At 43.1% G+C, this 27,924-nt stretch overlaps 1 protein-coding gene and 2 long non-coding RNA genes across 10 annotated transcripts in view; 1 reads left to right on the top strand and 2 right to left on the bottom strand.

Moving 5' to 3' along the window:
• Positions 1–27,261, top strand: LOC140911685 (uncharacterized). 8 transcript variants are annotated; one of them, XR_013635897.1, is made up of 8 exons: positions 286–797; positions 4,291–5,122; positions 5,421–9,329; positions 19,661–19,740; positions 20,395–20,535; positions 20,881–21,010; positions 25,074–25,160; positions 26,402–27,261. It is a non-coding gene; the product is annotated as an uncharacterized LOC140911685 (long non-coding RNA). The 8 variants fall into 8 exon arrangements; XR_013635899.1 differs by having other exon boundaries at positions 5,421–6,523; positions 7,235–9,329; positions 20,395–21,010; XR_013635900.1 differs by having other exon boundaries at positions 5,421–6,511; positions 7,235–9,329; positions 20,395–21,010.
• On the bottom strand, positions 14,543–17,000 carry LOC140911650 (uncharacterized). The gene is made up of 2 exons (XR_012159073.2): positions 16,941–17,000; positions 14,543–16,117 (listed from the first exon to the last, which is right to left on the bottom strand). It is a non-coding gene; the product is annotated as an uncharacterized LOC140911650 (long non-coding RNA).
• LACC1 (laccase domain containing 1) overlaps positions 19,196–27,924 on the bottom strand; it is a 54,867-nt gene continuing 46,138 nt past the window's right edge. Inside the window, exon 7 of the mRNA XM_073345191.2 lies at positions 19,196–19,689. The gene's annotated coding sequence lies outside the window, so the exon portion shown is untranslated. The remainder of the gene's footprint in view (positions 19,690–27,924) is intronic.

Genomic DNA, 27,924 nt, shown 5'->3' on the forward strand with positions numbered 1-27,924 from the left:
GGCAGCTCTGCAGCGCCTGCCGCTTTGAGCGGCATGGTCAGGGGGTGGGGCTGCGAGCTCCAGCGGGCCGCGCGGCATCCATACATGCTGCCCTGAGCGGCATGGTAAGGGGGCCGGGCCGGCGCTGGGAGGAGGGGTTGGATAAGGGGCAGAGAGCGGTTGGAGGGGGCGGAGGTTCTGGGGGGCGGTCACGGGACAGGGAACGGGGGGGAGAGGTTGGGTAGGCGTGGGAGTTCCGGGGGGCGGGGGGTCTGTCGGGCAGGGCCGGTGCAACAACTAGGCGGACTAGGTGGCCACCTAGGGCACCAAGTGCTTGGAGGTGCCAAAAAGCGGTGCCCCCCCCCCATTTTTTTTAAACAGCGGAGCACAAGGCTGCTGCTGCTCCCAGCCTCCCGGCTCCAGAGGGGCCGCCTGCGGCGTGGCCAGTCCCTCCCCCCAAGGGAGCAGCCGGTGGTGGAGTGGGGAAGGGGAGGGTCAGGTAATGGCAGCTGTGCCTTCTTCCCCGCACCTTGGGCCGAGTCGAGCTCCCCGCTGCCCCTGGGGCTCTCAGCAGCGGCTGCCGCCACCGCCACTGAGAGCCCCCGGGGCGGTGGGGAGCTCGTTTCGGGCACAGTGGGGCTGGATGGCTGCACGGCCGTTGAGAGCCCCGGGGGCAGCAGGGAGCCCAGTTCGGGCGCAGTGGGGCTGGCTGCCTGCACCACCGCGGGGAGCCCGGCTCGCCCTGTGGCGCGGGGAAGACGGCGCAGCTGCGCTCTGCTCTTCGTGCGGAGAAGCTGGGTGTCTACTCCGCCTGCAAGGTACCTAGCCAGGCTGCGGGGAGCCGCAGGGGCCCGCGGAGCGCCAGAGGATGGGCAGGTCCAGTCCCTGGCCTGGGAAATGGTATATGTGGGAGCAACCCGGGCACCCCGCCCCCAGCCAGTGCCACCCCCTCCAACACCCACCAACCAGCTACCTTCTCCCCTGTGCACCCCCTGCCCCAACAACCCACCCTGTCCTGCCACTGTTGCCTCTTGGCAACCTCCACCCAGCAACCCCCTCCCCCGCCCACCCCCCGCCAGCCAGGGTCACCTTCACCCCTGCACCAACCTCGGGATCCCCATCCTGCCTGCCGTCTCCCTCCTGCCCACTCCTCCCTTGTGCAAACCCCTCCCTGCCACCTTCACCCCCCTGCAACAACCCTGGGCACATACACCCCTCTGCCTGCCAGCCCCTTGCAACAATCCCCTCCTGCCCACTTCTCCCTTGTGCCACTCCCTCCCTGCCACTGCACCTCCTGCAACGTGCCCCTTTGGCCTCTGTGCAATCTCTTCCCTGCCACTACACCCCCACCCCCTCCACCTCTTGGCACATCCCTTAAATCAGAACTTTTTATAGGGAATCGGTTGTTAAGATTTTGGCAGCTCATTACTGTATATAGCCGCAAAAATATCAGTGCTGGCAGCGTGCACACCTCCTTGAAAGCTCTCTGGTGGCTTGCGGGTCTCTCAGTCAGGGAGTGAAAACAACACCATGTGATTTAAGAGGCCAATAACATGGCATGAATAGCAAATTACAAACAATGAGTACGCAAAGCAATAATCATAGCAAATAACTGGCAAGAAATCCACACGATAAAACATGTTTGCACAAACCACTTGGCAAATAATAGAGAAAAATGCAAAAAGGACAGGCTAAATTCCTCAGCAAAACTGTACCCTGTATATAGCTCTCATCAACCTCTAGTCGTAAACAACATTGCAGCCTGGTTCTGGTCTCTCTCTCTCTCTCTCTCTCTCTCTCTCTCTCACACACACACACACACACACACACACACACACACACACACACACACACACACACACACACACACACACACACACGTGTTCCAGATAAACATCATATTCATAGTGAATATTGCAATTTCTGTTGACAATTCATGTCTGCTTTGATTGCCATTCTACTCACCTTCCAGAGTCTGGTGTGTTTATTAGAAAATACCACAGCTACTCTTTGAAGGGCCACATGATGTTTCTAGACAAGTGCTTTTTTTGTTAAAACATATAAATAAACATATACTTCTAAAGTATATATCTATATTATAGTAGGCACTTGAGGTTTATTTTCCCAAGACTGATCGTGTGCCCAAATAAAGTCTACCCCAGTAACTGCCAGCTGTTTATTTATTTTTTTAAATAAATGCTGTTCCCTTGCTGGAAACCCAGGAGGAATATTACACTCTGAGGCATGTTCTCTTGTGTAGGAAGGGGTCCATGTTTGCTCAACTGTGGCAAGAAAAAATCCAACTGTAAAAAATTTTCTGCGATGGCCAAAGAAAATTATTTAACAAATATAATGGACCACATTCATCACTCCTGTAACACCACTGAAGCTAATGCAGTTCCACCTTCTTGTACCGAGGGTGAACTTTTCCCTGTACATTAATATAAATAAATAGAGCATACACAGTTAGTCTAGATAGGCTGAAATTACAAAAGCTATCAATCCTCATGCTTCAGGGCATAATCTGATTACCAGATGAGGTCAACTAGAAATTTCCCCTACTGGTATAATATTGCATAATTAGATTCATTATGGGTATTTTATGCCTTTCTCCAAAGCATCCTGCATTAGCCACTAGATGGACCATTGCTCTGTTCAGCTATGGCAATTCCTATGTTTCTAATCCACAAAGCAGTTGGCAGTGGACAGCATAGTTCCTGTTTTATGCATCACTCAGGCAGCCATGAACCAGATGGAAATGGGCCTGTAGCCCAGCTCTTTCACAAATGGCTGCTGCTACCTGCGAGTGATGCTTCAGCCAGAGCACAGGGAAGGAGCAGAGGAGGAGGAGGAGGTTTACTGCCAAAATGAGAGAGTCTTTGGAATCATTTTCTTTATAGTGGCATAAATGGAAAGACACATCATTTAACCTGTAACTCAAGTGACAGCAATACATAGAGGCTTTAAAGCATGAAACTGAAGTCTATAGACAAGAGTAGATATTCCCTAACTGGTCTGGGGACTATTGATGGGTGGAAGGGAGCTGGACAGGCATATGGTATGGTCTCTTCTTTTTTCCCAGATGGGGGAAGGGGAAATGAAATGAAGAGTGAAAGTAGATTGTGTGATCAACTGTATTCAATGCACTAAAGACAGCAAAATGACATAACTATTTCCCTAATATCACTTTTCCATGTAAACAAATGTTGCATTTGCTCAGGGATATTTATGTGATCACCAATGGGAGTGAAGAGGGGTAGCGGGATGCCAGACAATTGTGAACTTGGGGGGGGGGGGGGAGGGGATGACTGTGCACAAGATAATCTCACCATTAAGAGGTGGGCTGGAAAAATGAGACACTTATCCCCTAACTTGTTGAGTCACAGTTCTAGGTTTATGGCCTATTCTGCACCCATTGCCCTCCCATTGGGAAGATCTCCCAGTTCAACAACACACAGACCTGACATGGCACAATGCTGTTCTTTTGGCTGCTTGACTGGAAAGCGGGAAACTTTGGGACTGTGTGCCTCCCAGGGAGCTGGCCCATTGAACTGAGCTGTATTTTCACTCTGTCTGAAGCAGGGATGGCTGCCAAGTAGTATCCTGCCACCTCTTTATATGGAAAATACTAGGGCGAGGTCAGAGATAAAAATAGTCACCGGGGTTCACCTTTACATGAAGACCCCCTTTATACCAGGCTGGTGGAGTAGGGGCTGTGAAGGGTCCTTAGCATACATGAGAATCACCCCCCCCAGGGAGCTTAGCAAGTGGAATGTGGGCGTTACTCATTAAAAAGAAGTTCTTGGTAGATAAACATATTGGTCATGAGTCATTTTTACAGGCTACCTCAACTAACATTGAAATAAATATTTGTTTGGATTCCATCTGTTGCTTCTGTTTATCAGTGCAGAGGAACTCAGCTCCCAGTAGTTCTTCTGTCACCTTATGTCAATTGCCACCTACGGAAGTTAGAACCATGCTGCTGGAGTACCTCTGATTTCCCTCAGATATAAAGCTGGTATCTCTGTCAATGTTTCTGGGTGGTTTTGTGGCATTACCTTTAAGGGCCTGATTCTCATTTACACTAACTCCACTTTCCGACATGCTGGCAGTTGAAAGGGGCCTTCGATTGGACATAACTGTAATTCACCTCCGCTATAAGAGCAGTATAACGTGGCCCCCGTGTAAATGAGAATCAGACCTAAGACTTTAGTGTCAGTTTTACTAGCATACCCTATACGTCGCAGATGAAAATGAGAGAGAAAGGCATTAGCTTTAACACAAGATACTCATTTTGAAATTGTTTCTTAGGGTACCAATTTCCTCTCGTGGAGCATAAGGACATTCAGGAAGCTCCTGCCAGCATAACTAGAATGCTTTGGATGGAAGGAGAAGCAAAACGTGTTCATCATGGGGCAATTTCTGCCTTCGCCTCTTCATGTGCACGGGACCGAACATGCAGCTAGCCCAGTGTCGTTTCCCCGAATGGGGTGACGAGGAGTTAGGAGTTCACTGAATACACACCTTCTGTAAAGCCCAGAGCTCAAACCCAGAGAAGGTCTCTGCTTGCTGTCATGTAAGTGGATTTCAGGATGGAGGTCTAAAAATCTGCCACTATGCACAACCCCCATAGGGAAGAAGAGCCAGAGGGAGATGGTGAAAGGGCTGCATCGCCATGGGGCTGGATTTGTAGCTACAAAGCTATTCTGTGGCCTGGGGGAAGATTCCACAGCTCCATGCGTTTGTGAAGATCTCCAGCCCTGGCAAGAGGGTAGGGGTTTGTGAGCACAAGTTATGCTGCCACCACACTCTTCCTGTAACAAATCTTAACCAGGAGCAATAAGAAGTGACTCACAGGATTTCATTGTATTGTTTGTAGTGAATCTAGTTCCCATGGAAGATGCCAGATCCACAGCTCTGGAGACTCAAAGCTTGTATTTCTCCACAGGAAAAGTACAGCGGGGTGTTGGAAGTGCTGGCTTCCCCCATACTGTCCTCGCAGCGGGCCTCCATCTGAACGGAAAGGGGACCACCTATAAGGAGGCAGAAGTCTCCGTTTCCATGAGCTCACAGCAGAGAGTATAGCACTTCATCCAATTTCTGATTTAAAGCGTGAGCCATTTTCCAAACGCTCTCTTGCCAGGTATATAAAAATAAAAAGAATTTAAATGTGATTTAAAAAAAAATGTAGTTTAAAAAATGATTCTGGAACCATCCAACTTTAGATGTGGTTTAAAAAAACAATACATTTATAACCCTGCTCCTGGTGAGGTGTAAATTTCCCACCCATAATCCACATCACAGACAGGATGCCAGCTGGTTGAAAGGGTTGTGTATTTATTGTCACCATTGCACAATTATCATGGTAGTTTAGTTTTTTCCACAGAGCTAACTCTGATTGGTATAATTTTTAATTCTGCCTTTGCCTTTTTATGTTTCAGATCAACTGTGCATTTCATCAGCCTCTTGCCCACCAGCAATCATGAAATATGAGACATTGTGGGAAAGCAAAGTCGTAGAAAGTGTGTCTTGCTCCAGACTCCCCAGCCCAGCTGCTCTCCAGGCAGCTTTTGTGATGCTAGGGACAGTAAACATCAGTCTGAAAAAATCAGAGAGTTTGGGCATTTTGGCTTCCAGCCATTGGATAACTTCTTATTTTTACTGATGCATGGCTATGAAAATTAAAGGGCCCTTTAATGTTAATATCTTTGGAAGCTGCTATGTGATATATCTGGAATCAGTCCACGATGTTCCTACCTGCTCTGCATCCTATGCTATAAGCAATCAAAGCAGTTCTCTTCTTCCTCTATGCCTCAATCTACACCAATTTTAATCAATTTTAATTTCTCCTTCCATTAAATTGGCCTGTCCAACCAGACTCACAAATAACGCAACAACGTTGAGTTTTGGGAGCCCTGTGTTGACTGGAGTAACTAGATATATCTCTTCACAGCTAGAGTGGTGGATATGGCACAAGTATTTGTTCTTAACTGCACTGCAGGGAATTAATTTATTTATGTATATTCCATTTACAGGCATGCCACACATCAGGCTTTCACTCTGTCAGTTTGTATAACAGGATCAGAAGTGGCAGAGAGAAGGCAACACTCATTTCTGAGCATTTTTCGTTTGTTTATTTCTCCAGTAACTTAGTTAAAGACATAGCAGACTTTAACTGTCAATGAGCCAAACTCATCCCTGGAGTAACTATTGACTTCAGGGGGCTTATAGCAAAAATGAATTTCTTACCTACCTGACAACTCCTGCTCTGTTTCCACTTCTACAGTCTATCCTTAGCCTCCACATTCTTAGTTCTTCTCTGAGGTCTTATGTTAATTCTCTCCGTTGTGCTCAGGGCTACACTTAAGGAATCCAAAGACTGGCAGAAAAATGCAACCTTGGCATCACTGGCAGATTGCCACACCAATTAATATCACTCTAGGAGTTCAGATACCATGGTGATGGGTGTGGTATAAGAACCTGAACAGAATACCATGAATTGACTGTACTACAGATATGCTGTGGATAGCAGGTATATTTCTAAGTGAGTGTTCTGAGTGGACAGACACGCAGTATTCTGAACATATTTTTAATTATAAAGGATTAAATTCGCCCCATGTGCATAGGTCCAGTGAAAGTTAAGTAGGATTTCAGTGGTGCTGAAGCTGTCAACATATGGAGGTTTAGATTTGATTCCTGACCCTGCTTCAGACTTCCTGTGGGGCCTTGGGCAAGTCACTTAATCTCTCTGTGCCTTTGTTCCCCAACTGGAGGATAATACGACTTTGTTTCACCCACCCTTTGACTGAAATTCATATTGTAAGTTCTCCAGGGCAGAAGCTGTCTCCTACTGTTGCAGTTACTGTGCCTTGTACAAGGGGCTCTGATGTCATTTGGGCCTCTATGTGCTACTGTAACACAAATAATAATTAATAAGAACCACCTGACTAGTTCAAAACATCAAGTCTGACTTCATCTGCTATTATAATGATGAAAGATATTATCAGACTCCATAAGCACACCAAATAGCTTTCTGGCTCTGGTGCACAGTAGAGGTAAAACATACTGACTGAAGTGCTCCAGTCATTTCTGTGTGAGCAAAATGAAGCATCCACTCTCTGACTTACATCAACAAGAATCGTTCATGTATGTATGGAAGCCTTCTGTATGTACAGTAGCAAATGGAATAGACCAGTTTGCTGTGATCAGGATTTCGCTGCCAAAACAGTTATTCTTGTGTCTTTCCACACCTTAGGAACACATATATGAGAGCAATACAGTGAGTCTACCCATGGAATAATCATCTGTTGGCGTGAAAGGCCTATCAAGACTAATGGAAGCCATACACAGAATGTTAAGTAGAGTTCGGTACAATTTATCAAGGGCTATCTGACCTGTCCGGTCCTCCATCTGTTTCTCAAAAATGGCCTGGACAGTCCTTCCTCTCTGCCACTGTCCTGTTCTACAATATTAGTGTTACACATGTCAAAAGTCTACGTGCAAAGTTGGAACAACAATTAAGCAATCCCTCAGCTGAGCTCGTCTTGAGTTGTTCTTTCATAGGGATCCTTTCTTATTCCATTTGCTATTGCCCAGTTTTTAAAAAATGGCTTTGGAGGGAGTGGGGTTATTCAGCCTGTAGTCAGGAAAGAGCTGGCTCAAGCTACCCTAGAGCTTCCCTTTCCATTTCCCCAAATACAAGGTCATCAAGAAGGCAAAGAAGATTCATGGAATGTTATGCACTGAAAATGAAGTTATTAGCATACAGTGATGTGTTCAGTATTCCTTAGAAAGCTGTTGTATAGCCATTCCTTTGTGTATTCTTGTCTTCCTTGGAAACTTGGACTTTGTAAAACCCAGATACTACTTAAATATATCTCACATTATGTTTCTCTGACTAAAGTACATTGAACTAAATGAAATTCAGTTTAAATTAGAAAGCCCTGTTGTGAAGTTCAGATCTCGGTCCAAATCTGAACTGCCCTGGGACTGTCCAGCTCTAGTTAGCTATTTAGCCCAATGTATTTTATACCACCTTTAATGATGGTTGATCTGAGTTTGGGTTCTGGCCCATAGCTACTTATAATAGACCTGATCCAAAGTTCATTAAAAATCAATGAAAGTCTTTCCATTGGCATCAGTGGTCTTTGGATTAGGTCCCATCTATCCTATACAGAATGTCCATAATTAAGATTTTAAAAAATATCTCACCAACTGCTGAAGTTTCAGATCCACCACTAATCCTTCTTGTCTTCCAAGACTTGCTTTGATTTATGTTAAGGTGTTTGATAAACTCATCTGACTGGCTTCCTTTCCTTTGCCTATATTTTATAAATATACCCTTTAGTTTACCCCACAGTGTAGTTTTTTGCAGGAGTAATCTGCTTGTCCTGAATTATTAAATCAGCCAGATTCTGTTTCCAATATTCTAATACTTGTCCAGAATCTAAATGGAGCTTAGCCAAATCTAATGCTTTTAGTACTGAGTTAGCACCCCAACCCTTTTTTTTTTTTTTTTGGCAACATGGAGCCAAAAGATTAAGTACTGGTTGGGCAATTAAAACTGGAAGATTAACAGCACAGCTTTAAAATGTGTGTCCCTTCCCTGAACATCACATCCTAGTTCCTCATGGTCGGGAAAGAAATCGTATGACTCACCAGCAGCATCTCTAAGTTAGAATTTCTTTCATGCCATCAACCCCATTTTAAAAATGAAGACTATAGTTGATCTTGTCTCCTGCAGCCAGGATTTTAATTCTGTAAAGGGGGTCTGAAGTAATGTATAAACTATTGCTATTCACAGAATCATAGGACTGGAAGAGACCTTGAGAGGTCATCTAGTCCAGTCCCCTGCACTTATGGCAGGACTAAGTATTACCTAGACCATCCCTGACAGGTGTTTGTCTAACCTGCTCTTAAAAATCTCCAATTATGGAGATTTCACAACCTCCCTAGGCAATTTATTCCAGTGCTTAACCACCCTGACAGGAAGATTTTTCTGATGTCGAACCTAAACCTCCCTTGCTGCAATTTAAGCCCATTGCTTCTTGTCCTACGGTCAGAGGTTAAGAAAATTTTTTTTTCTCCCTTCTCCTTGTAACAACCTTTTATGTACTTGAAAATTGTTATCATGTCTCCTCTCAGTCTTCTCTTCTCCAGACTAATCAAACCCCATTTTTTCAATCTTCCCTCATAGGTCATGTTTTCTAGACCTTTAATCATTTTTGTTGCTCTTCTCTGGACTCTCCAGGTTGTCTACATCCTTCCTGAAATGTGGCGCCCAGAACAGGACACAATACACCAGTTGAGGCCTAATCAGTGTGGAGTAGAGCGGAAGAATTACTTCTCAGGTCTTGTTTATAACACTCCTGCTAATACACCCCAGAATGATGTTCACTTTTTTTGCAACAGCGTTACACTGTTGACTCATATTTAGCTTGTGGTCCACTATGACCCCCAGATCTCTTTCTGCAGTACTCCTTCCTAGGCAGTCATTTCCCATTTTGTATGTGTGTAACTGATCGTTCCTTTCTAAGTGGAGTACTTTGAAATTCAATATGGACAAATGCTTTCTATTTACTTCAGACCATTTCTCCAGTTTGTCCAGATCATTTTGAATTGTAATCCTATCCTCCAAAGCACTTGCAACCCCTCCTAGCTTGGTATCATCTGCAAACTTTATAAGTGTACTCTCTATGCCATTATCGAAATAATTGATGAAGATATTGAACAGAACCGGACTCAGACCTGATCCCTGTGGGACCCGACTCATTATGCCCTTACAGCATGACTGTGAATCTGGACCTTTAAGCCCAATTCTCAATTTAAGCATAGTCACAACTCTTACTGACTTCAGGGGGAGCTGCACCTCATGTCTACGGGCTACACTGGGCCCACACTAACTGAAAAGATATAGTCCTTGACCCAAGGAGCTTACAGTCTAAGGATCAGATCCTTCTTGCCTGACTCACCGTAGGATCAACTGACATCATTGAGAGTAATCATCTGTGAAAGCCGATCAGGGTTAACAAAACAAATAACAAAAGAGTCGGCCGAGCTGGGGGAAAAGAAGGCGGTAAAAGACAAACATTAAACGATCTAAGGGAATAGATCAGTAAGGCGCACATTATTTTACACTTAGCTCATATAAGCTATTGTGCCTTTTTGGTCGGGAACCTCCAAACCCTCTCTCGCTTGAGCTGTGGTTACTCACATAAGTAGCTCCGCTGAAGTGAAGGGCTCTAGCCAAGGGCTAGATCATCCATTTGAATTCTAGTCCATAGCAAGGGGCAGCGTACTGCTGCGCCACTCCTAAAGCATCTTGGGAACCACCACCATCTCCTTCCACAGAGTATGCCCCCTAAGACACACTGGTGTAACTACACTGCCAGACTCATGGCGGGTGGACAGCTTAGCGTCCATCCTGCCAGGCTCCTGGGGGATGCACAGCCTAGGGCCTGTCCTCTCCCACTTCTTCCCACCCACCTGTGTGAGGTAGAGGTTTTGCTTTCCTTTGCAAGCTGGAAGTGGTGGTGTAGAGCTCCGGGGTAAGGGGTTGTGTTATATGTCCTCCACCCCACTATGCCAGTGTGCAGGGTGGGCCCTAACCTGACCCCAAATAAGGAAGAGTTTGCAGGATACTTGGTTTGCTAAGATATTGTTTTGTTTTCTTTAATAATTTCTGCGTGAAAAAATGTGTGTTTTGCCCATTTACTACTAAATGACTGGATTTTTTTTTAATTCCACCCCTTTCTTGTCCCAGTTTTACAGCCATTACCTAAGTAATGTAATCCTGCTACACACACCGCACAACCACTCAGGAGAGAGGATCTGTAAATGCAAAAAGCCCAGGAGAAATAGGATTTGAAGAAAACCATTTACTCATGACATATGTGGTAGTACCCTGGCAGGATGAGATCACATACTGGAAAACAAATAAATATAGACCTGCCCATTTGAAACAAATATATTATACACACATAGTTTCAGATGGGTATAAATATGACATGGTTTATGTGCTATGGGACGTATGTCTATAGGGCGGATATGATCTCATATATTGACTCATGCAGTATATGAACTAGTTTGGAAATGGCTCCTTCCATTCAGTACTGTCCACACACATATGTGCCAGATGAAAATAAATGACATTATCTACGCACATGAAATACACGTGGATTTCCACATGAGTCGGCTCAAACCAGAACCTTGATCTGACACCCCTTGCACTTTAGGAACATTCCCCAACATTTCATGGGCTGACCCATCTCTGTTATAAAGCACAGGCAGGCAGCTAGTCAGGCTGCGGAACATTTCTAACCTTATACATGTGCACACACAGGGTGCCTCATGCTGTGGAACTAATTGCTCTTAGACTGTTCCATTTTAAGATAACACCAAAGGAAATGCAACATTCTTCCTTGATTCTTAAAAATATCTGATTTCGAGCATTATGTTTATTTTTTCAGAGCGTTAGAATACATTCATGTTTTTCCTGAGGAGTGTCACCTCCACAGTTTGTTCAGGATAAAAACGGTTTTGGTTTGCACTCTTGTAGCCTGAACCAGCACAGCTAATGAGAAATTCTAATGAATAAAATGAAAGTAACCCTCCAGGCACCTTTATAGCAAACACTGCCAGTACCATCTAGAAAACGGTGCTCAATGAGAGGGATCAAATAGCGGCGCACACACTATATAGCAACGCAGATGTTCTATGGGAGCTGACTTTGCCATAAAAGCCACACAAGCCTTTTTTTAGATCAATTATATTTCAAGTTGATATTTCAGAGTAACAGCCCTGTTAGTCTGTCTTTGCAAAAAGAAAAGGAGGACTTGTGGCACCTTAGAGACTAACCAATTTATTTGAGCATGAGCTTTCGTGAGCTACAGCTCACTTCATCAGATGATGAAGTGCATCGGTGCATCCGATGAAGTGAGCTGTAGCTCACAAAAGCTCATGCTCAAATAAATTGGTTAGTCTCTAAGGTGCCACAAGTCCTCCTTTTCTTTTTGCAAGTTGATATTGTAGTTTACAATGAAAGGAATTCAATATATTGTCATGCCTCAATGCAGGGAGAAACACAACAGAGTCTGGATTCAATCAAGAATTGTGGCAGCATATTCACAGTGTACTGGATCTGTCTTTCCCCTTTTTTTAATACTGTCACAAGTCTGTCCTGGTTATGCACTTGTATAAGGTTAGAAATATTTTGCAGTCTGACTTGCTGCCTGTAAGTGCTATATGACAGAGATGGGTCAGACCCTGAAATCTTTAGGGCGGGGGATCGTTTCAAAAGTGCAACGGGCTTTGGATCAGGGTTCTGTTTGGAACTGACTCCTGGAAATTCAGCTTTAATGTTAATTTACAGCACTAACATTCAAGTCCATGTGTGACAGTCTCTCTTCAGTGCCTTTTCCTTGCAAAGCATGCAAGATAGGAGGGTACAGTGCTCACCTTGAAATCTTCCCTGTTTTGAGATTGCTAGCAGCAGATGTGGTGTTGGAGGGAAGACAGTAACTACTATGGCAATTTTCAGAGTAGCAGCCGTGTTAGTCTGTATTCGCAAAAAGAAAAGGAGGACTCGTGGCACCTTAGAGACTAACCAGTTTATTTGAGCATAAGCTTTCGTGAGCTACAGCTCACTTCATCGGATGCATTCAGTGGGAAAAAAAAGCTCACTTCATCGGATGCATTCAGTGGAAAAAAAAAAAAAAGCGCTTTTTTTTTCCCCACTGAATGCATCCGATGAAGTGAGCTGTAGCTCACGAAAGCTTATGCTCAAATAAACTGGTTAGTCTCTAAGGTGCCACAAGTACTCCTTTTCTTTTTACTATGGCAATGTTAATTTTGTAAAGATGTCAATTTTAGGTTCTATTATTTAGGGCTTTGGAAGATCATAAACAAGCCATCTAATTAATAATAATCTAATGGCAAACACTGCACAAGTTTTTTAATGCACTGTCTTGAATAGGGATCTCTCCACACTGCTCTCAGTTCAGCACAGTGTTTGAGAGCCATGCCAAAACAGTGGCCACCATTAAATGTTTAAAAGCACCTCATGCACCTTGCCTCCTGGAGTTCCCTGATGCACAGGAAGAGTATGGCTGCTGTTACACTCCGTTAGGTGAATGACTGGCAGTCACAATATGGGACTATGGTCTCACCACTCGTCCCTCCTCACTCCTGTTAAGGTAGCTGTTGCTGCTTGTAGTCATAGCCACACCGAGTCCTTGCAGTGACTAGTGATAACATCTCTAAACAGCAATAACTCTATACCTTTTCTTAGCATGCATTTTTGGAAAGGTTTCCAGACCCACCGCTGTGATATTCTGCAGATTAGGCCCCATTATTGGATTGCACACCCTGCCTTTTGTTGTACCCCCTGGACGTCCGAGGAGTTGGCCTTAAGGCAGAGGTCCCCAAACTGTGGGGCGAGAAACGTTCGGGGGGGTGCGGGGGGGGGGGTGGAGCGCAGCTGGGGTGCAGGCCTACCCCCTCGGAGGGTGGCGAGGGAGAACCACCCAGTTCTGCTCCTGGCCCCGGCCCCGTGCCATGGGTTCCGCTACCAACCCTGCACCCAGGACCCCAGCTGCTGGTGTCAGCCCTCGGCCTCGGCTCTACTCCCACTCCTGCCCCCGCCCCCAGCTGTGGTTCCGGACTCAGCCCCTTTACCCATGTCCGCATCCCTTCCTCCTGGAGCCACAGCCCCACTCCTAGCCCCAGCTGGGGGGCGGGGGGGGCAGATAGGGGTAGGAGGGGCACAAGGTATAAAGTTTGGAGACCACTGCCTTACGGTTTTGGAAGTCCCTCCTAACCTTTCCAAGCCCCCTATGTATCATTTTGGGGCTCATGTATTTTTGGCATCATCGGCCATCTTGGAAAAAAATGTTTTCATTTTTATTTAATTTATCCATCCTGGAAGCATGACAAATAAATGAATAAATAGAGCTTTTATACCTTTTCCCCATTTTGAGAGGGAAATTTTTTTTGTATAATTAGTATGATTCTAAATAAAGTTGATTAAATAATTGCAAAAAGGCACAAAGTATTAGTGACAGAGAGAGAAGACACAATAGTTCCATGTGTGCAGGGCACAATTTCAGACACCTTTCACAGTGGTCAAAAAAAGTTTTAAAGAAGCATAGAAAGGAAAGTTAGAGAGAGGAGCAAAGCAGGTCACCCCACAAAGTGACCTCAGCCAAATGTCAAAATCCCCTGTTCAGGAAGTTGATGACAAACCATGCCTGACAAGCCAAGCCAATTAGAAGGTATTCTTTAATCCTGCAACCTTTTGCAAATTCAGACATCATAGATTATTAAATTGCATCAGATTTTTCCTGAGCCAGTCTGAAGGCTAGTCGAACCTCATGGCCTTTTATGGAATTATTCACCGTAACATATTAAAATGTAAATCAAACCTAAAATGCCATTCAAAAGGAGCATGCATGTAGATTTCTTCAAACTTTTTACAAAATCTATGTGAATTTAACAATTAACCTTATTTGTTTTTTGGTTCTGGACCATGAATAAAATGTCCTCTTCCTCCACAGTAACTTCAGCATTTGTCTTTAAAAGCGGGTCAAGAAACCCTAATTGAATCATACCTAAACTTTGTTCCAATTTTCCTTATTTCATTTCCTCTTTTATTTCTTTATAGTTTTTTTAGTCATTAGAAATTAAAACTTACTGGCTTAAACTATATTAGAGGTCTCTTGATTTTAGTTAAGTTTTTGAGAGACAGATAAATTAAAACAATATTTTAGCAAACATACCACACACACAGCACCAAGCCACTCACTCCTCCTTCCCCAAACAATTAAATATACGTTCAAGCTAACTTGTATACTATTTTATAGATAAACCGCCTCAGGCACACATTTAAATTGGTTTAATATCATTTTATAGAGAAGTCCCTTCCCACCAACCCCCCACACATACAAAAGGCACTCAGTTGTGGCCACTCGCTGACAAATTAACACAGAATTGCAGAGATCCCTTGTTTAAATTGTCCCATATTCATAAGAAAAGTTTCAGGAGGAAAAAATGCGGGGGGGGGAGTTTTGAACTTTTCATCAACTGTAGCGCCCTGTAACACAGATATCTAATTTGTATGCAATACAGAGAAAAAGTTTAATTACTTTCCAACATATGAATAGCAAACTTCCCCCATTCCCCCCCACACACACAGCATCAACCTCTATGCCTCCCTCTGCCTTCCCAAAACAATTAACATTCAAACCTAATTGGCTCCTGTTTTATAGGCATACTACCATAAGTGTAGATTCAAATTAGTTTTATTCTATTTTATAGATGTCACCCCCACACATATTCATACTTGTTTTTCAGCATTATTTTATACAAAACACACACACAGCCAAATTTAAAGGAAGTCTAACTGTTAATTGGTTAGTACACCAATGAAACAAAATGTATGCCTACTTACAATTTTTCTAAGTAAAATAATAACACTTTGCACTTCTTTTTCCACAAACTATGCTTTTTTATTGTTGTTAAGGTAAACCTGGAACTTTTTCAGAATTTATGAGACCCATATGGAACATAGATTTAATAAATAAAATAAAAAGAGCAGTGGAGTATTAGGAAAACCTATATTTCAGTATTTGGGAGGTAGTCTATACAAACAAAATAGTCTCCTTAAGATTCAGTATATCTTAGTTGCTTTAGCAGTAAATATTTTGCATTAACAACTTATTTGCCATATTTAGCACAATATAAAAAGATATTGAAAATCATGAAACCATTAGAGAGAGCAAGAGAAACCCAGTCTTTTAAAGATAACATGGAAAAGTCGGGCAAGGAGATGATGTAGAAATCCTGGATTTGGGGGGAAACTTTAAGTATCTGTAATCTCTCTCTTTCAGTTTTTTTTAAGTGAACCAATTTTATATTCATTCTTTGGTCGTTGACATGCTTTAGCCTAGGTAAATGTGTGTCATACAGAAACGCTCTCCAAAGTCAGGAGGCATTAAATTCCTCCCTCTGGTTTTCCAAGTTTTCTAATCACTTTTTAACAAAGGACCAGAAATAGTAAATAAATAAAACTTACAATGGAGCCCGAAAGATGGGGTATACATACTGGGGCAAGACTGGTCATTTCTGGCTGGGATGAAAACCACTGTAACGTAACAGAACTTTTGTCTTTACCTGTTTAATGACATTTTATAGAAGTACTTCCAAAGCAACACCTTTCTTTTTTTTTCTTTAATACCCAGTGACATATAGTAGACTCTAAAAAGAATGAGAGAAGGGGGCAAAACCATTGGCAGCACAGGGCAGCCACACTGGTGCAAAACTCCAAGCCCAGACATTTTGTGACTGATAAAATCCCTGTGATATAATCAGGATGCATCAATATCTTTACATTTGGATTGATGTTGTATAGACTTAGCTGCTAAACATTTCCTCCCCCCCCCCCATTTTATTTTCCATCACATTGAAGTGGCCCCAAAGAATTAAATTTCCCTACACTCATGTAAAACTTTACATTTTATAATGTCTTTTTACACATACTGTAACCTCGAGCACGCTCACCCTTCATTTCACCCCTCAACCAGTTTGACTTAGTCTTAAGCAAAGAAGAAGAGATCAAGTGAAATAAAACTGACAATATACTGTTGGAAAGAGAGATTATCCCAGCCTTTTAAAAATATCCCAGCTGTTTATTTTTAAAGTTTGACCTAAATAAATTGCATAGCATAGCATGCAAAAATCCCCATTCAAACAAAACTCCAAATGCCGTTTATCCATTGTGATAAACTCAGGACAGATGGCTGCAAGGGCTGGCTTGGGGGGAGGGTGGGGAGAGAGATAGAAAACAGTCCCAGAAGGTTAAAAGGCCCTCCTCCCTATCAACTGAGGAGGGGGGGATTACAGGTCAATCAGGTTCAGCTGAGAAGGGGTTACCCAAGATCAGTTAGGATCAGTTGAGAGGGAGTTACCTGAGGTCAATTAGCATCAGCTGATTCCAACTAAGGGCTGCCTGAGACCTTTTTAAACCCTTCCCGGTTGGGAGAAGGGGAGGGGAAGGAGAGAAAGAAAGAAAGAAAGAAAGAAAAGAAAAAAAAAAAGCGAGCTAAGTGACCAATAGGCGAGTAGCAGCAAGGGAGCAAGCCTCTCCAGGAGGGGAGGCTGCATTCCCTCCTATAAGGGAGAAAAACAAGCCCAAAACACTGGCTGAGAGAAGGACAGACTGCCCCTGTGCAGCCAAGAGGGACTGTTTTACCCCAAGCCCATCTCACTGAGGCAAAAAAACAGCTGAGACTGGTGAGACCGAGAAGGTGCCTGGCCACACCATATAGCAGGCTCATCATTTGTAAATTGTGAAGGACGTTTCAGATTCCAGAGTACAATATAACTCCCCGCATTTGACATTAAAAATAAAGTTTGAAAACTCATAGCTTTCTTACTGCTTGAGGAACAGAGATAGAGACAGCATCTGATATCTCCACCCATCCCTCCTCTTTTCCTAAGTTTTTTGCTCTTATCTTATAAAACCATATGCCCCAACCCCCATCTCCTCTCTTTTCCTGACTCTTTTAGCTGGTATCTAAAACTGCCCTCTTCTCTAGCTCCTTTTGCTAAATGTACTCTTTTTAATCAAAGGTCTGAAGAAATGAAAAAATGGCATCAATTAAAGTTTTAAAAAATAAACTATCCTAAACTTTTACAAGTATAACATGAAAAAACAGGACATGGGGATATTTTTCCTCTCTTTCTCTAATACTTTGCCACCTTTGTGCAATTGTTTAATCAATTTTATTTAGAATTCTACTAGGTCAATCAAATATTTTTTCTAAAAAGGAGGAAAAGGCATGATTATATATCTGTGTAGTAACACGCTTTTTCTCTGACATTAAGACTTTATATAATTGAAGAGACTTTATTTATAATTATACTAACTACATAAAAGGCATATTTCCATCTTAAAATGAGGAAAAGGCATGAAATCCTTTATTTGTTTATTTTTAAATGCTTCCAGTAAGGATAAATTGATTAAAATAAAAAACAAACATACATTTGTTTTTCAAAATAGCCATGTCCAAAAACAATACCTAAGGGTCCTGGAGAGGGCAGAAAGGGTAGGAAGGACTTACAAAACCTTAAGACCAACTCATTGGTCAAAAATGGGATGAGACAGAAGGCCGGGCATGCAATCTAAATTGGCACAGTATCGCCATGGGAGGGCATGGAAACCTGGCAAAAAACTTATGCCGAGGTATGATATGGAGATAGTTCTACTTCTCTAGAAACCCAGTGGTCCTAATTCATCTGTCAGTCAGAGTGGTGTCAATTAAAGTAACTTCAGAGATTTCAGGTCATTGATTTATACTAACGGAAGGCCTGTTCTACACACACATTTTGTACTGGTATAACTATGTTAGTTAGGGGTGTGACTTTTTATGGCAAGAGTTGTGCATGTGCCACCCCTATTATGGATACAGTTGTATTGGCATAATGGTGCCTTATACTGGTATAGCTTAGTCCCCTTCCCATATAGGAATAGCTATACTGGTATAAAGCATCTTTGTATTAATATAACTATGTCCATGCTCTGGGGTTGTAACACTATAACTATACTATTATAGTTTAAGCAGAACAATTTTTGAGTGCAGATAAGCCCTAAAAGAGCAGAATTTAGTCACAGGTTTGAATCCTGATTGAGGTCCCAGTTACCCTAAGTATGAAGCACATATCATTGAACTACTCACACACTTAAAAGTTACACAAATGCTTCAGTACTTTTGTTCAACTGGGGCTGTTGTTGGTGTCAAGGTTCCTTCCCCATTCTGAACTCTAGGGTACAGATGTGGGGATCTGCATGAAAAAAACCCCTAAGCTTATTTTTACCAGCTTAGGTTAAAACTTCCCCAAGGTACAAACTATTTTACCTTTTGTCCCTGGACTTTATTGCTGCCACCACCAAGCATCTAACAAATATAACCAGGAAAGAGCCTACTTGGAAACGTCTTTCCCTCCAAAATCCCCCCAAGCTCTGCACCCCCTTTCCTGGGGAAGGCTTGATAAAAATCCTCACCAATTTGCATAGGTGAACACAGACCCAAACCCTTGGATCTTAAGAACGAGGAAAAAGCAATCAGGTTCTTAAAAGAAGAATTTTAATTGAAGTAAAAGAATCACCTCTGTAAAATCAGGATGGTAAATACCTTACAGGGTAATCGGATTGAAAACATAGAGAATCCCTCTAGGCAAAACCTTAAGTTACAAAAAGACACAAAAACAGGAATATACATTCCATTCAGCACAACTTATTTTATCAGCCATTTAAACAAAACAGAATCTAACGCATATCTAACTAGATTGCTTATTAACTCTTTACAGGAGTTCTGACCTGCATTCCTGCTCTGGTCCCAGCAAAAAACAACACAGACCGAGAGAACCCTTTGTTTCCCCCCACTCCAGCTTTGAAAGTATCTTGTCTCCTCATTGGTCATTTTGGTCAGGTGCCAGCAAGGTTGTCTTAGCTTCTTAACCCTTTACAGGTGAAAGGGTTTTTCCTCTGGCCAGGAGGGATTTAAAGGTGTTTACCCTTCCCTTTATTTTCATGACAGTTGGCTTTGGAGATCTGAAACCCTTCTGGAAACTGATCAGCCGCACTAAACCACTTCACAATTTGAAATTCTTTGCATTTTCTGCTCAGGAGAGGCTGTGACCAGAATGGCAGGAATTCTGCAAATCCAAAAGAAGGAAAATTGACAGAGAGAACTTGGAAGAAGCTTGGTCAGTGCATTGCTTAAGCCATTGTTGTTCACCCCTAATTTTATGAACACAAAATAGATACAAAACGTGAAAGTAAAATAATGATACATTTGACAGGAAACATTGAAAAAAATCTCATTTTAAACTGGTGAATTGTTGCACTCATGATGTATACATTTCTATGACCCTGTGCAGTAGATTTATGACTTTATAAACAGCTTAAAACAATCCAGCAGTGCTACTATCCTGTAAGGACCTAACAGGGTCCAAGCCTCATCAGAACAAAATGACAATGTATGCATTTCACAAGGCCCCTTCTATATATTAAAAAGTTGTTTTCATTGCCCTGAACCTGCTGTTGAACTTTATTAAACTTATCATATTTTAGTAGGTGGGGACCTGGTCCTGCTCCCATTAAAGTCCAAGGGAGTTTGGGAATTAATTACAATGAGAACAGGACTGGTGTTCCTAACGTGTTTACAATTCTTTGCTGCTACAACTAGAGCAATGGTTCTCAACCGGAGGCCCACGGTTTGCTTGCCACCCAATCAGCACACCACTGCGGCCCATGTGACACCCTGTTAAAAAAAATTTAAAGAGTGCTGCGCGGTTTGTTGAGTGATGCATTTGAGCAGTCGAGCATAGCTGAGTGTCGCGTCTGTGTTGTGTCAGCAGCTGAGGAGGGCACACAAGAGAAAATGGATCGGTTTGTTATTCGCAGAAAGAAAAAAACACTGGTAGCTTCAGAAACCGATGAAAAAAAAAAAGGAACATGAACAAAAGAAGCATTGCAGTATGGCAGCAGGAGGCAGAAAGGTACAAGATGACTGGACAGAAATGTTTGCAGTTATAGAAAGAGATGGGAAGCCATTTTATTTGTACAGCCCTCACTGTGTGCAAAACGTACAATGTAAAAAGACACTCTGAGACAAAACATCAAGACTTTCAAACTAAATAGCCAGAAAAATCTGAAGATAGAGAGCTGAAAATTAGTCATCTTGAGAAATCGCTAAAACAATGAGCAGAAAGTGTTGCATGCCATGTTTACAGGAGCTGACGCTGTGACACTTGCATTTTACAAAATTTCTTGGATGCGTGCCAAACATAGAAAGCCATTTAGTGATGGGGAGCTATTAAAATAATGGGGTTTTTTTTTTTTAGAATCTGCGGACTCGCTCTTTAATGTTTTGGTTTCTTATATCAAAATCATAAGAAGGATAAAAAAATCTGCACTCGAGCAATGACGTAATGTGTTGGCTTTGAACAAAGGAAGTTGCCAGATCCGCCCAATGTAAGTGTTAGTCCAAATTAATTTTAACAGTTAATGTTTTGACTTATTTTGATAAATTAAAATTCTCTTGGTAGACATTTTCCCCTGTTGATATGAAAGGTACAATATCGATTTGAATCACATTGCTGTCAGATAACAAATGCTAAACCTTATTTTTTGTAGATTGTACAGGTAGTATCTATATATTGTGTGGATGCGGCCCACATAACACATATGTTAACACATGTGAGAGCTGCATATGTGGCCCACACTGGTAAATAGGTTGAGAACCACTGAATAGAGCCTCAAATCAGCCATGTACTTGAGCAGATGCTTCCCTTCTTTAAGCATGTGTTTAAGCCCCATTGACTTCACTTGCACATAAGCGTAACCCTTCTGCCAGCAGCAACCCGGGCTGGGTTCAATATCTAGAGGTTCCTTTTCAGTAATACGACACAGAGCCAGCTCGAGCCCAGTAACAAGGGGAAATTACACACAACCCCTGGGCGCACATGTACTTAAAATTAAGCGTGGGCTTAAGTGCTTTCCTGAATCAAGTTCTACAGCAATGACAGACAACTGGAACCTTCAGAATATGTGCACTATTCTGTGCATTAGCACAATACTAAGCAATATGCTTAACTCCAATTTACATTATATGTAATGAAATAGGAGGATTAATCGACTCATAGATTGCAGGGCCAGAAGGAACCACTGTGATCATCCAGTCTGACCTCCTGTATAACAAAGACTATAGAACTTTCCCAAGGTAATTCCTTTTAGAAGAACATCCCCTCCTGATTTAAAAAATAAGGAGGTGGAAAGTAAATCTTTGGCAAAGGAGCTAGCTTAAGATGGCCAGTTAAAAAGAAAACAAAAATCACTTTAGAACCACTGAATTACACCAGGCAAAATAAATTGAAGCTGTCACTGTAACAAAATAGCCAAGAACTCTACACAGGAAAAAACAAAACAAAGCTGTTTTATATCAATAGCCAACATCAGAAAACAAAGCATATAGGAAAAGAGAGTGTAAAACCATTTTAACGGGCCCTCACTACATCAGACTATGAAAAAAGTGCAGTTTAAATCAACTATATTGAAAGAGATTTTATCAGGTGCATTAATAGGAAAGCAAGACACAAAGGAATTCAACCTCTCATCGATGTTACTGCATAGAAACTGACAGCCTCTTTTAAAAGAGAGGCACTTGATTCCCTAGTGATCTGTGTGCCAGTTACATGAGTTTTCTGTAAGATTTGATTTAAAAGGGGGGAAAAACACACCACAGACCACAGGAATGAATAAGGAAATCGTAATTTAATTTTAACAAGCTACCAGTCCCAGGGCAGCAGATGCTGTAGATGGAAGAGTTGCATGAAAAGGTCTTAAGTGTAAAGCAAAACTGGGAAATGTCTTTTCAACAATTTCATACACATAATATAGTATTTCTGATCCTCCCTTCCTTATGGACATCGAACTCCCATTGATTTTAAGGGGAGTTTTGCATACACAAAGAATACAGGATCAAGCTTTAGAAGGAATGCGACAAAATTAAGAGAAGGGGGGAAAGCTCTACAGGTCTTAACAATGGCGTTATCTCCTAATAACTCATTTTGGCAGTAAAAGTCTCCCAAAGAAATATTGGGCATTATATTGCTTGAAATATTTACAAGCCTGGACAAACCACAGAAACATATACCATAGTGCACAAGCCTGCAGTGGCAAGGGAATGAACTAGGTAAACTAATGTGTCTTTTTAACCTCTAAACTTCCATGATTCATTTTTTGAAAAAGTGGCTTTGCTTATAAATAAAATGCAGTTTTACCAGTAAAGCCAGCTGGCCTTTTAACAAAATCAAGCTAAAGGTGCACTTCATAACAAAGAGAAGAGCTGAAAATCAAACAGAAAATCCCTCTTGCTGTGTGGTGTTTCCCTGAGTTTCGTTTGAGACTTAGGATCTGTAGCACTTGCAGCAGGAGAATGTAGTGACTCATGTGGGCATGTCAGGAACTGGGAAGAGAAGAGCATTGTAAAGTTCTCATAACATAAATTGCTTCTTGTCCTGCCCTTTGTTCTTTAAACAGATGCTCTTGGCACTGGTTCCTATTCCAAGGAAGAAGGAATGTCAGCAGCAGGCTGAACTGAAAGCCAGTTCCACCGGCACTGCAGCCATATTGAGAGGCAGAACAATTGTTCTGAATGGACATGTTTGCAAAGTGGGCGAGACAAATCATACAAATAAAAACTAACAGCCCCAATTCATTGTTATGTTCTTTCCCAAATCATTTATGCCCATGCAAAGTAGATGTAAACCACTATCATTCTGATTAGATAGCATTTTCCACTCACTTTGCATTGCTGTAAATGACAAGGTGCTGGGAAAACAGAGAATCAAGCCTGATGGCAGCAGTTGAAATTACCAAACATTTCCTTCCTCCCTATCTCCCAGTGTGCGTGACCTCGTTATCAGTTATGTCAGTGCCTGTTCCAATGATAGAATAACAGTAGTCACGAGAGACAGAAGGGTTTTGGCTGGATCCAAGACTTCATTTGGTCTATACATGATTCCATGTCTCAGAATCTTTCAGCCCTGAACCCCTGCTCTAGGGTTGGGAACTGAATGACCTTGAGAGATGGAGTCATGTTCTTGAGTGGGAAAGGTCTTATTTTCTGAGATACTGCTGTGGAGACAAAGCCTAACAACCGTTCCCTCTGCCAGTGCACCACTGTTGGCTGGTTGAAATGGTCTCCTCAGGCAATGGTAGAACAGTCGGAGATACAGGATGGAGGCAGATGTCAAACTCCACAGGGACCAATTAAGGCTGATCATATCAAGTTTTCAGTAGTCCCTGAAGAATGTAGATTTCTTCTTATTATTCTCCATTCTGCTTGTCTGTTATAGGAACATCAGAAAGAAAACATACACACAGAAATCTGTTAATATGATCTCAGGGGTCTGGGTTTTATAAAAGAACAGAACCAGAGACCTTTATTTTCCTCTTACTTATAGGAAGTGTCCGTGAAGGGGAACTCCAAGGAGTCAATGAAATTTCTTATACTGCAGAAATACTAGTGCAAGGCTGCAGTGCCACACAGCCCTGCCCCCAGGCTGTACAGACGGAGGAGATCCTGCATGGAAGGGCTGGGGGCGGTACAGCTGCGCAGGAGGAGCTGCTGGCGTGGGGCCACCAAGTGGCCCCACGTTCTACTCCTCCTGTGTCTTTCTTGTACACCGTACCAGCTATAAATATCTTGCTGGTACAGCGTACCAGACCGTACCGCCCTACTTGCACTGCTACTTACTCCCCTTTCCGTACAGTATACGCTATCTGAGTATAAGCACCCTTTTACTGATATAATTGCATCCACCTTGGGAGTTGTATTGCCTTCGTTATTTCAGTATAGTTAAGTGACACAATTTCTGAGCGTAGACAGTCCCTTAGAGGAGAACTAGGCCCAGGAATTCTAAATTGGAGGTAGCCTTGGCTTTGAGTTCCCTGGCTTTTGCATTAACAGTGCTAGCTGAGTGATGTTTGATACAAGCAGACATAATAAAGTCTTTGCTTTTTATTACTGTAGTCCTGCTTGCTCGGAAGAAACATCCCCCCACATCTTTGCTATATTAAGCCCAAACGGTTTTCATCTTCAACAGAGATGCTTCATCATAATTAGGAGTGGCACATCAGTCAGTTTATATACTCCCAGTTATCCGAATAGCATGGGGGATATGGATTTTATATGGCTAATTGGGAGTTTGATTATCAAGAGGGAAGGAGCAGCAACACAAGGGCGCTCTGCAGCTCCACCGTCATGCCTGCCCCCCCCACTGCCCCCCCCCCGTGGCAGCTGGACTGCAGCTCCCTGAGCTGCCGCAGAAGCCATTCAGCAGCAGTGCGCCCGCCCCCATGACCAGGGGTCTCTGCTCTGGTATCCAAACCTCCGCAGTACCAAATCCCTTCATGTTCAGGTAATAGGGTGTTGGATCATCAGGAGTACACCATAGTCAGTCACTTTGTGTAGGCTCTTTGGCTGAGATAAATAAACAGTCAGTAGAATTAAACTGGATTTTTTTTATTCAAGCAAATTAAAGAAAAACAACAACCCTCCACAACAGGGTCTTTCTCTCTACTGACCAGCCTCTTGTCCAGTCATTTATATTGGCACACAGTGAGTATAAAATGCCACCACTCTCATTCACTAACCTTTTACACCCAGCTAGCACTGGGAAATCAAGCCCTATGGTTCCCACCATCTTAGGTAACGTTTACAATATGCACGTATTTAAACAAACGCTGTCCCAGACCTCAAATGCACAAGCACATGGCATTCCTGTCCTGAGACAATGCCACATCATCATTCTTCATTGTGAGTCACTTTGAAGGAGATGTTATTGACCTATTTTTACAATGATACATTGCCACCTAGAGCTAGGTAGGGGTAGCTTAGTGGAATCGACACCCCCCCTTTTGTTTATCCACAGGAGGCCCCTGAGGAAATGAGCAAAACAGGAGTCCCTACGCCAGCTTGCTTGTGGCTGAATGAGTCATCAGGGTGGGGAAACATGTTCTACAGCCTTCAGTGGCTGCTGTTTGCATGTAGAGGTCTGAAGGGAGCCAGCCCTGGGTTCTTGACATACTTGCAAGGAAAATTTAAAGTGAGAATTTGAAGATGGAGGGAATGAATCTCTCACTCAGGCAGAATTCTAAGTGTGTTTGTGGGGGGGAGGGGGAATCCATTAGTGAGCACAATACTTGTAACAGTTCAGTGTAAAATTAATGAGAGAAGAGTCATGTTAGACCCTCATTTTCAACCAACCTCCAAATAACACGAATACTCAGGCTGTTGCACAACATTAGGCATTGTATGAGTGCACGTCCCTCTGATGGGCTTCAGAAGTCTCCGTTATTAACAAAAAATATCTAAGGGCCTCATTTCAAACCCCACATTAACTTGTTTGATTATATCTCTCATCTGTGATGGGAAAATGCTTCAGCTTAGGTAGAGAGAGACCCAAGGTGCACAGGTATCTCATTACCTCTGACAGCAGTGGCAGATGCAGGAACGTCTGCCCCGGTTTGGGTTTGATCACTGTAAAATTCATGCTTTAGTCACTGCGATTTTAGCAACCGTTTTGTAAGCCTCTGAAGGTAAAACACCAATTAGTCACCCGTAAGAGGGAACCTTCTGTATTAAGAAGCTACCAAGGGAGAAGTATAACTCTGTTCTGTCTTTATTAGAAAGCTCTTTTCATAAGCTATCACCTTTTGTTGATCCCTGGAAGTAGATCCACCTGAACCAAACGTTAGCACTAGAGGGGCTATCCTGGTGGCCTGATGAAAGCACAATGTTTTTGCAAAGGACATCCAAATGTAGATCTCATATGCAGCCCCTTGCTCCCATGTCAATAGGTGGGAGTACTGCAGAGATTGCATGCTCGGCTCTAGAAGGCAGAGGGATTGGCCCAATGACTAACAAGCTACCATCCCAGCCTACCCACAAGTACAGCTGATGGCTTCAGGGAGAAGCTGTGTTCCATCTGTCTCAGCTGGTATGACAGGTTGCCCCTGTGTTTGGTCCTTAAAGGAGGAGGAAATAAAGGAGAAAGACGGGGAGTCCCAAACGGGGAAGAGAAGCGCAGAGACATCCAGGCAAACACACCCAAGTAATAGACACAGCAAGGAGTGGTCTGTTTTGAAACTACGTGAAGCACACAAACAACTGCACAACTGGGAGTGATGAACTTGCAGCATTTCCTTCATGGCCGTGCAGCTTCCGTCGAGGCAGAGAGAGAAGAAATGTCCACTCAATTTTCAGCGACCATGGAAACAGCAGGCTGCAGACATCTCTACGTAGCAATCGACGTTACGCAACACCTAACCGAGCCTGTTACACTACATCCCTCACCTCTGCTGCACTGCAGCCAGTGATGGCTACACATTTTCTTTTCAGTCTACGGCAACATCTGTGTGATCAGTGAATAATAAATCAATTAACTGATTGTGTGTTGTTCAGGATGGATGAGCAGGTGGTACTAGTGAAAACTAAGGGTTGGTCTTACACAGAAAAAAACCACACAACTGCTTATTTTATAGACACAGATCAGTTGTCCCCGAACCTGGGTAGAACACCAATTGGTCTTGTAGTGTAAATGGGCCCCCAGCCATGTAATCAGGTTCCTTAAGTGGTTATTTTGCAATGTGCATGGGCCCTATAGCAGGGTGGCCAAATTTACTGACCCTCTGAGCTGCATATGATAATCTTCCGAAGTTCAAGAGCCATAAGACGTGCACAACCTGCCATGTGGGGTGGTGCGCCGGGCAGAAGCCCTTAGCCCCACCATCCCACCACAGGGCAGAAGCCGCAAGCTCTTCCCCCCCAACCCCCCTCCTCCCCCCCGCCAAATCTGGTACATGGAGAATAGCAGGAAGGTGTGGGGGCTCCTTGAGCCACACTTTTTAACTGGAAAAGAGCTGCATGCAGCTCACAAGCCACAGTTTAGCCATCCCTGCCCTAGAGTAAGGTAACTCAGCCAGAATTCATACTTAGGACCAAATCCTGCTTCATTTGCACCATGCAGCCCCATTTATGTAAGTGGCACTACGCAGGTAAGTGAGGGCAGAATTTCGCCCCAATGGCAATATTTAAAAAAAATTAATTGGCACCTACAAAATACAAATGCACAAAGTAGTGATCAGGGATTGGCTCAAGTTGTACAATTTGGATCCAGATCTGAATTTCTCCAGAGTTTGGGGTTGTTTGGATCTGATTTTTGGTCCAGGGCCATATCTGGAAAGTACAGCTTTCTGTGTATATGGTGGGTGAACCAGGTGTGTAGGCAATTATCGGTTCACACAGGGATTCCCATGCTTTCTGTCTGAACATTGAGCCTGCAAAGTCCAAGGGAGCTTCTGTCACTGTAGAGAAGGGTGAC

This window comes from Lepidochelys kempii, chromosome 1 (genome assembly GCF_965140285.1).
Source record: "Lepidochelys kempii isolate rLepKem1 chromosome 1, rLepKem1.hap1, whole genome shotgun sequence".
NCBI classification, from domain to species: Eukaryota; Metazoa; Chordata; order Testudines; family Cheloniidae; genus Lepidochelys; species Lepidochelys kempii.